Source organism: Malaclemys terrapin, chromosome 12 (assembly GCF_027887155.1).
Source record: "Malaclemys terrapin pileata isolate rMalTer1 chromosome 12, rMalTer1.hap1, whole genome shotgun sequence".
NCBI classification, from domain to species: Eukaryota; Metazoa; Chordata; order Testudines; family Emydidae; genus Malaclemys; species Malaclemys terrapin.
The window spans coordinates 33,646,506-33,657,157 of record NC_071516.1 but is presented as its reverse complement, the minus strand read 5'-3'; positions in this window follow the sequence as shown (position 1 = coordinate 33,657,157).

Below are 10,652 nucleotides of genomic sequence, written 5' to 3'. Positions count from 1 at the left end.
TGGGGCTCTGCTCGGCACCTCGACCCGATAAGGTACCTCGACCCTCCGACTACCTCCAGGGAGGGCTGATGGGTGCCCAGGGGCGGCATCTCACGGGACCGGGGGCCTGACTGAGGCGGCGCTCCCAGCACCGGAAGCGCTAGGATATCACACGCAGCCTGAGCTGCCTCTGGCGTCGAAGGCATGCGTACCTCAGGCGAGGCTTGCACAGACAGGACTGGACTGGACTACTCTGCTCAGCGCGAGTCGGAGGTCTCTGTCCCAGTGGGGATCGTGGGCTGCCCAACTCGGGTCTGGCCTCACCCCTCTCCTTCTCTCGGCGCCGCTGAGTCTTCCCTTGTTTCTTAGCAGGGGAGCAGTGCTGGCTCATCGACAGCGCCTCGCTGCGCACTGAGGACGCCGTACCGGGTGCGGAATCAGGACGGCGCACTGGAGGCCCTTCACTACGCGCCGAAGACGAGGTGCCCGGCACGGGGTCGGCTCGACACGCCGGTGCCGGGGACAAAGCCGACTCCATTAGGAGAGCTCTGAGTCAGATCTCACGCTCCTTCTTTGTTCGCGGATTGAAGGAGCGGCAAATTTTACACTTCTCACTAATGTGAGTCTCGCCCAGACAGCAAAGACACTGAGTATGTGGGTCACTTCTGGGCATGGAGTTGCCACAGGAGTTGCATGACTTGAAGCCTGGGCCACGGAGCATGCCCCGAGCCAGGCACTCGCGAAAGAAAGTTCAGCAAGGAAAGTTTTCAGTGAAACTGGATACCACTAAGGCTATAACGCTGCAGCCAAGGCTGGAGCACAAAGTTCTGACTACCTTCACTGGTAGCAAGAAGGAACTGAGGGTGGGGGGAGCGCGCAGCCCCCTTTCTGGCGCAATATGTCGGCACCACTCCAGGGGTCACAGCGGTGCTCCCCCACTATGGATACTGCTAAGGGAAAAACTTCCGGCACCGGTGCATGTGGCAAGCACGCACACCTATAGTGGAATACACCTGAGCAATCACTTAAAGAAGAAGCATTGAAATGAATGTAGAAGAAGCAAAGAACCCCACGTGCCCCTAGGCTGCCTGCAAGCTGAATTCTGTTGCCCGGCCATGTGTGATGGCTTACTCACACCAAAGTAGCAGGCACTTCAGTATAAGAGGTAAAATGCTAACTTGTACAGAAAGAACATGTGCTGTGTACTATGAATTGCCTGTTTCACTGAGAAGGAGTGTTCCCTTTGTTCTCTGAAATGTATCTTTTAAAATACTACCCTCCCTTTTTCTCCTCCCGCAGGTGCAAATGTTTCAATGCGGCCCCTATCTACTCCGTCCCAGAGGCTGATCCAGATTAGAAGGCGGAAAAAACGAACTCGGGACGACATGTTCGCAGAGCTCATGCAGTCCTCCCGCACTGATAGGGCCCAGTTGAATGCATGGAGGCAAACAATTGTGGAGTCCCCTAAAGCATTACAGGAACACGAAGAGAGGAGGGATGCGCGTGATGAGTGCAGGCAGGACGCTATGGTCAAGCTCATGGGGGAGCAAATTGACATGCTCCGCTGTATGGTGGATCTAATGCGGGAAAGGCTGCAAGACCACAGACTGCTGCTGCAGCACCTGTATAACCGCCCTCTCTCCTCCCCAAGTTCCATAGCCTCTTCACCCAGACGCCCAAGAACACGAGGGGGGAGGCTACGGGGACCCACACACTCAACCCCAGAGGATCACCCAAGCAGCAGAAAGCTGGCATATGCGAACTTTTGATTTGGTTTCTGGACTTGTCCTTCCCTCCTCCTCCTCCTCCACCCCCCTAACACAATACCCCCCATCCCCCGGTCTACCTTCTGATTTCTCTCAATGTGTTGTGCAACAAATAATAAAGAACAGTTTTAAAACAATTTTGACTTTATTTCCTTTGATATATATAGGGGGTGGGTAACTTCAAGAGAAACAAACACAACTGTCACACCGTACCCTGGCCAGTCATGAAACTGGCTTTCAAAGCTTCTCTGATGCGCAGCACGCCCTGCTGTGCTTTTCTAATCGCCCTGTTGTCTGGCTGTGCGAAATTGGCCACCAGGCGAGTTGCCTCAACCTCCCACCGCACCATAAACGTCTCCCCTTTACTCTCACAGATATTGTGGAACACACAACAAGCAGCAATTACAACTGGAATATTGGTTGTGCTGAGATCTAACCGAGTCAGTAAACCTCCAAAAGCACATTCTACTACTATTCTGTACGTGCTCAGCCTATAGTTGAACTGCTCCTTACTACTGTCCAGGGTGCCTATGTACGGCTTCATGAGCCCTGGCATTAAGGGGTAGGCTGTATCCCCAAGGATAACTATAGGCATTTCAACATTCCCAACAGTAATTTTCTGGTCTGGGAAGTAAGTCCCTTCCTGCAGCTGTTCAAACAGACCAGAGTTCCTGAAGATGTGAGCGTCATGCACCTTTCCCGGCCATCCCAAGTTGATGTCGGTGAAACGTCCCTTGTGATCCACCCGTGCTTGCAGCACCATGGAAAAGTACCCCTTGCAGTTTATGTACTGGCCGCCCCGGTGTGCCGGGGCCAAGATAGGGATATGCGTTCCGTCTTTCGCCCCGCCGCAGTTAGGGAACCCCAGCGCATTAAAGCCATCCACAATGGTCTGCACATTTCCCAAAGTCACTACTCTTGATAGCAGCTGGTCAATGATTGCATTGGCTACTTGCAGCACAGCAGCCCCCACAGTAGATTTGCCCACTCCAAACTGATTCCTGACTGACCAGTAGCTGTCGGGCGTTGCAAGCTTCCACAGTGCTATCGCCACTCGCTTCTCAACTGTGAGGGCTGCTCTCATTTTGATGTCTTTGCGCTTCAGGGCAGGGACAGCAAGTCACAAAGTTCCATGAAAGTGGCCCTACGCATACAAAAGTTTCGCAGCCACTGGGAATCATCCCAGACCTGCAACACTATGCGGTCCCACCAGCCTGTGCTTGTTTCCCGGCCCAGAATTGGCGTTCCATGGCATGAACCTGGCCCAATGCCACCATGATCTCCCAATCGCCACATGCCGTGCTTCTAGGAACATCTGTGTCCATGTCCTCATCAGTATAGTAATCGCACTGTCGTCGCTTCCTCACCAGGTTTTGCAGGTACTGCACATACTGCTGGATAATGCGTGAGGTATTTACAATGGTCAAAACTGCAGTGGAGATCTGAGCGGGCTCCATGCTTGCTGCACTATGGCGCTTGCACAGGTAATCTTGGAAAAAGAGCGCGAAATGTAGGAGAGCTGTTCGGTTCAAGATGGCCGATAACAGGCGGTAAATGGTTGTCTTCTGTAGCTTTCACGGAGTCAGGAAGCTTGCTAGAGCTGCAAGAGCGGGAGAGCAGAGTTTGCGGCGGAAGCAAGAGCAGACTTTGCAGCGGAAGCTATGCAGCTCAGTTCATGATGGCCGAAAAATGGCAGGGAATTGTTGCCTTCTGTAGCTTCCACGGGAGCCCAGGACTGACAACATGGAAAAATTAGCTAGCAATGCAAGAGCGGGAGAGCAGAGTTTGCGGCGGAAGCTGTGCTGCTTGGTTCACAGTAGCCAAAAAAAGGCGGGAAATGGTTAGATAAAAGAGTAGATAGAAAGACGGGAGGACATGCGAGGTGGATTCATAGTACCAGGAGACCGTACTGCACTGTCTGCTGGCAGTATGGCATCTGCCGTAGCTTTCACAGAGGGAGGAGCGAGTGACGGCACACACCCAGAAACACCCTGTCACCTTATTGATTTGAACTGGGACCATATAGAACATGGTTGCAACCAAAGTCCTGTAGCGGCACCACATCTCGTATAAAAGGGGTCAAATGAGGTGTCTAAGACAAGGTTATGGTTGGCTGGTTATGATTATGCTGTCTATATGTGCGTATCAATTTTGTAATTGAAGTTATGAATATTGCCTCTACACTGTCTGTATTTCAAACTTATGCTATGCTTCTGGGAGACTTCCCAGACAAGTTGGTGTTAGCTCTGCCTAGCCTGCTTGATGGCCCATTAAGGACCATCAGCTATACAATTGACCCATTGAGAGAAGGCAAATACACCTTGCAATTCAGCAAAGTATGCAGGAACTGGCCCATGTGACTCCTGTGACGTTATTGACGTTATTGACATAAACTGGGACCATATATGCATCCGAAGAAGTGAGGTTTTTACTCACGAAAGCTTATGCCCAAATAAATCTGTTAGTCTTTAAGGTGCCACTAGACTTCTTGTTGTTTTTGGGACCGTATAGATCATTGTTGCAACCAAGGTCCTATAGTGGCACCCAAATCTTGTATAAAGGGGGTCAAATGGGGTGTCTAAGACAAGGTTATGGTTTACTGGTTATGATTATGCTGTCTATATGTAAAAAGAAGAACAGGAGTACTTGTGGCATATGTATATGCATATGTATATGCATCCGAAGAAGTGGGCTGTAGTCCACGAAAGCTTATGCTCTAATAAATTTGTTAGTCTCTAAGGTGCCACAAGTACTCCTGTTCTTCTTTTTGCGGATACAGACTAACACGGCTGCTACTCTGAAACCTGTCTATATGTGTGTATCAGTGATGTAGTTGAAGTTATGAATATTGGCTCTACACTGTCTGTATGGCAAACTTATGCTGTGCTTCTGGGTGACATCCCAGACAAGCTGGGATTAGCTCTGCCTAGCCTGCTTGATGGCCCATTAAGGGCCATCAGCTATACAATGGACCCATTAAGAGAAGGCAAATATGCCTTTAGACTCAGCAAAGTATGCAGGGACTGGCCCATGTAACTCCAGACTCCATTTTGCTGTAATTTTCCACAGTAAGAACAAAGAGGTGTTCTTACACCTGGAAAAGACTATATAAGGCTGATGCCTCATCTCCATTTTGTCTTCAATCCTGCTTCTTACCTCTGGAAGGACTTTGCTACAAACTGAAGCTCTGAACAAAGGACTGAGGACCCAGCTGGAGATGTTCCAGAGACTTGATTTGAACCTGCAGTTTATTCTATCGCTGCTGCAAGCCTGAACCAAGAACTTTGCCATTACTGTATGTAATTGATTCCATTTAACCAATTCTAACTCTAATCTCTATCTTTTTCCTTTTATGAATAAACCTTTAGATTTTAGATTCTAAGGGATTGGCAACAGCGTGAGTTGTGGGAAAGATCTGAGTTGTATATTGACCTGGGTCTGGGGCTTGGTCCTTTGGGATCGAGAGAACCTTTTTGTGTATATTGGGATATGGGTTTTCATAACCATTTGTCCCCATAACGAGTGGCACTGGTGGTGATACTGGAAAACTGGAGTGTCTAAGGGAATTGTTTGTGCGACTTGTGGTTAGCCAGTGGGGTGAAACCAAAGTCCTCTTTGTCTGGCTGGTTTGGTTTGACTTAAGAGGTGGAGAAACCCCAGCCTTGGGTTGTAACTGCCCTGTTTTAGCAATTTGTCCTGAATTGGCACTCTCAGTTGGGTCCCGCCAGAACCGCATTGTCACAACTCCAGCCTCCATTTTGCTGTAATTTTCCACAGTAAGAACAAAGAGGTGTTCTTACACCTGGAAAAGACTATAAAAGGCCGATGCCTCGTCTCCATCTTGTCTTCAGTCCTGCTTCTTACCTCTGGAGGGACTTTGCTACAAACTGAAGCTCTGAACAAAGGACTGAATGACCCATCCCAGCTGTGGATGTACTCCAGAGACTTGATTTGAAACTGCAGTTTATTCTATCGCTGCTGCAAGCCTGAACCAAGAACTGTGCTATTACTGTATGTAATTGATTCCATTTAACCAATTCTAGCTCTCATCTATATCTTTTTCCTCTTATGAATAAACCTTTAGATTTTAGATTCTAAAGGATTGGCAACAGCGTGATTTGTGGGTAAGATCTAATTTGTATATTGACCTGGGTCTGGGGCTTGATCCTTTGGGATCAGGAGAACCTTTCTTCTTTTACTGGAGTATTGGTTTTCATAACCATTTGTCCCCATAACGAGTGGGACTAGGGTGACCAGACGTCCCGATTTTATCGGGACCGTCCTGATATTTGCTTGTTTGTCCCGCGTCAAGAAGCAGGACAAACTAGCAATTTTGCCCTCCGCTCCCACGCACAGGCGGAGCCCGGAGGGGCTCGCGCCCTCCCCACCCCGACTCCGCCCCCTCCTTCCCCCATTGGATCCCTCCCCAAATCCCCGCCTCTTTCCCAAGCACGCCATTCCTCCTCCCTCCCAGGCTTGCGCCGATCAGCTGTATGGCGGCGCAAGCGCTGGAGGGAGGCCTGGGGGACACAGGGGAGTGCAGGGTGAGTGAGTCCGGCCTGGCCCCAAGCGCAGGCAGGAGGGCGGGGCGGTACCTGCAGGGGCAGCTCTGGGTCCGGCCTGGGGAACCGGCTCCCTGTACGTGCCCATGGGTGGGAGTGGGGGTGGGGAGGCAGCAGCTGTCCCCTGTCCTCACACAGGGACTCCAACGGGGCTTTACCTCCCACCATGTGGAGGCAGCGGCAGCCCCATTCGTTCCCCTGCGGGACCCGAGCAGCATAGGGGGGCTGGGGCCTGCTGCCCCAACTCCGGGGCCGCCTGCGGTGCTCTGCAAGGCAGCTGGGCGCGGGCCGAGCCCGGGCACACTCGGGGTGACGGGATTGCGCCGGCCCACAGGGCGGGCTGTAGGGAAACCCCGCCCCGGGGTGGAGGCAGTGGCAGCCCCGTTCGTTCCCCTGCGGGACCCGAGTGGGACTGGGGGGCTGGGGCCTGCTGCCCCCACTCCGGGGCCGCCCGTAGGATTGCACCAGCTGGGCACCTTCCCCTATGGGGGGAGGTGGAGACAAGGCAAGCTGGTCCGGGGGAGGGCGCTCTGGCGGCTTTTTTTTTTTTCCCTCTGCCAGCCCCCCCGCATCCCGATATTTCAGTTTTGTCATCTGGTCACCCAAGTGGCACTGGTGGTGATACTGGGAAACTGGAGTGTCTAAGGGAATTGCTTGTGTGACTTGTGGTTAGCCAGTGGGGTGAGACCAAAGTCCTCTTTGTCTGGCTGGTTTGGTTTGCCTTAGAGGTGGAAAAACCCCAGCCTTGGGCTGTAACTGCCCTGTTTTAGCAATTTGTACTGAATTGGCACTCTCAGTTGGGTCCCGCCAGAACTGCATCGTTACACACCCGCGAGAATGTTTTGCCCCATCATGCACTGGGAGCTTAACCCAGAATTCCAATGGGCAGCAGGGACTGCGGGAACTGTAGGATAGCCACAGTGCACAGCTCCAACATTCGATGCTAGCCTCGGTACTGTGGATGCACTCCGCCGAATTCACGCGCTTTAGTGGGGACACACAACACTGAATGTATAAAATTGTTCCGAAAATTCAAATAGAATAAGTTCAAATTAATTTCGTACTGTAGATGTACCCTTAGACTTTTTTGAAGATACCGCAGATGGTAAAGGTGCTGGCCAAGCAGGGCTGGCTCCAGGCACCAGCGGAGGAAGCACGTGCCTGGGGCAGCACATACTAAAGGGCAGCATTCCATCCATTCTTGGGGCGGCACAGTCCAATTTTTTTTTTTTTTTTTTGCTTCGGCAGTCCAAGCGGCGGGGTTTTTTTTTTTTTTTTTTTGCTTGGAGTGGCAAAAATGGTAGAGCCGGCCCTGTGTTCAAGCTACCATTATGGTCTGCTACTAGGAGAGTAATAATAGGGACCAGGCCCAGCCACAAATGCTGTCTGGAGCATCAAAGAACGGTTCCTTGAAGGAGATTCCTGACTCACTTTCCTGCCAAGGTACAAAAATTCTGAAGTCAAGCAGTCCAGTTTTCAGTGAAGCAACAAGTAAATTGACTATAATAGCGCTTTCAACATTCACTAACCTTGACCTCACTCAGCTATTGTGCAAAAGTACGATGCACTCCAGAGGCAAAAAATAATAAGTATGGCTTCAGTTGAAGAGATAGAAGACAAAGCCTCAAATGTTCCAGACACCCAGGATGCATCATACCACACCATCTCAGAAGACAGGTACATTCCAACATGATCAACCTTTAACTTAGAACTACACAAGGTGCAAGAGCATATGCCCTGTGTATGCCCAATTATACCTGCTAGTCCCATTGCTTGCTCAGTAATTTAACTCGCTTTATTCAGCTGGAACTGAATCTCTCCTTGTATGGAAGCTGTTCCATACCCCTAATAATTTTTGTTGCCCTTCTCTGTACCTTTTCCAATTCTAATATATCTTTTTTGAGATGGTGCGACCAGAACTGCACACACTACAGTATTCAAAATGTGGACGTACCATGGATTTATACTGTGGCTCTGTGAAATTTCCTGTCTTATCTATCCATTTCCTACTTCTGTTAGCCTTTTTTGACTGCTGCCGCACATCGAGCAGATGATTTCAGAGAACTATCATTGAGGGCTCCAAGAGCTCTTTCTTGAGTGGTAACAGCTAATTTAAATCCCATCAGTTTGTATTTATGATTGGGATCATGTCTTCCACTATTCATTCCTTTGCACTTATCAACACTGAATTTCATCTGCCATTTTGTTGCCTAGTCACTCAGTTTTGTGAGAGCCCCTTGTACCTCTTTGCACGCAGCTGTGGACTTACCTATCTTGAGTACCATCTGCAAACTTTGCCACTATTTACCCCCTTTTCCAGATCATTTATGAATATGATGAACAGCACAGGTTCCATTACAGATCCTCAGGGGACCCTGCTATTGGCATCTCTCCACTGTGAAAACTGACCATTTAGTCCTACCCTTTTTTCCTATTTTTATCTACCCTTTTATCCTATTTTTTAGTTACTGATCCACTAGAGGATCTTCCCTCTTTTCCCATGACAGCTTACTTTGCTTAAGAGCCTTTGGCCTTTATTACAGTATGCAACTATTGTAAAAATCGTGTGGAAATGTGAGATTTAGGGAGGATCGGAGCTTCATTAGTGACATCAATCGCTGGAAAAAAATTATTTTAATTAACTCCTGAGGAAAAAAATTATAAAAAGTTGCTCATTTTTGCCCATTGCCATCTAGTGGGAAAAGGCCTGAACTGCAGACTTCTTTAAAAATCAAAGTTTGGATTATTTTTACCTGGAAAAACCATCAAAGCTAGAAAGGTGCCAAGGGGTGCAACGGATTCAGTTACAACAAATCTAGTATTTGTATTCTAACGTTTATACAGGAAGCCGAACTGTTGGAAGTGGATGAAGGATCATAAAAAAATATCATAAGAACAGCCATACTGGGTCAGACCAAAGGCCCATCAAGCCCAGTATCCTGTCCTCTGACAGTGGCCAATGGCAGGTGTCCCAAAGGGAATGAACAGACAGGTTATCATCGAGTGATCCATGCCCTGTTACCCAATCCCAGCTTCTGGCAAACAGAGGCTAGGGACACCATTCCTGCTCATCCTGACTAATAGCCACTGATGGACCGATCTTCCATGAATCAATCTAGCTCCCTTTTGAACCCCGTTATAGTATTGGCCTTCACAACACCCTCTGGCAAGGAGTTCCAGAGGCTGACAGTGCGCTGCATGAAAAAATACTTCCTTGTGTCTGTTTTAAACCTGCTACCTATTAATTTCATTTGGTGGCCCCTAGTTCTTGTATTATGAGTAAATAACACTTCGTTATTTATTTTCGCTATACCGCTCATGATTCTATAGACTTCTATCATATCCCCCCTTAGTCGCTTCTTTTCCAAGCTGAAAAGTCCCAGTTTTATTAATCTTTCCTCATACGGAAGCCGTTCTATACCCCTAATCATTTTTGTTGCCCTTTTCTGAACCTTTTCCAATTTTTTTTTTGAGATGTGGCGACCACATCTGCACACAATATTCAAGGTGTGGGCATACCATGGATTTATATAGAGGCAATATGATATGTTCTGTCTTATTATCTATCCCTTTCTTGATGATTCCCAACATTGTTTGCTTTTTTGACTGCCGATGCACATTGAGTGGATGATTTCAGAGAACTATCCACAATGACTCCAAGATCTCTTTCTTGAGTGATAACAGCTAATTTAGACCCCATCATTGTATATGTATAGTTAGGATTATGTTTTCCAATGTGCATTACTTTGCATTTATCAACATTAAATTTCATCTGCCATTTTGTTGCCCAGTCACCCAGTTTTGTGATATCCTTTTGTAGCTCTTCACAGTCTGCCAGGGACTTAACTATCTTGAGTAGTTTTGTATCATCTGCAAATGTTGCCACTTTACTGTTGACCCCTTTTTCCAGATCATTTATGAATATGTTAAATAGGACTGGGCCCAGTACAGATCCCTGGGGGACACCACTATTTACCTCTCTCCATTCTGAAAACTGACCATTTATTCCTACTCTTGGTTTCCTATCTTTTAACCAGTTACCAATCCATGAGAGGACCTTCCCTCTTATCCCATGACTGCTTATTTTTGCTTAAGAGCCTTTGGTGAGGGACCTTGTCAAAGGCTTTTTGAAAAATCTAAATATACTATATTCACTGGATCTCCTTTTTCCGCATGCTTGTTGACCCCCTCAAAGAATTCTAGTAGATTGGTGAGGTATGCTTTCCCTTTACAAATATCATGTTGACTCTTCCCCAACAAATTATGTTAATCTATGTGTCTGACAATTTTGTTCTTTATGATAGTTTCAACCAATTTGCCTGGTACTGAAGTGAGGCGTACCAGC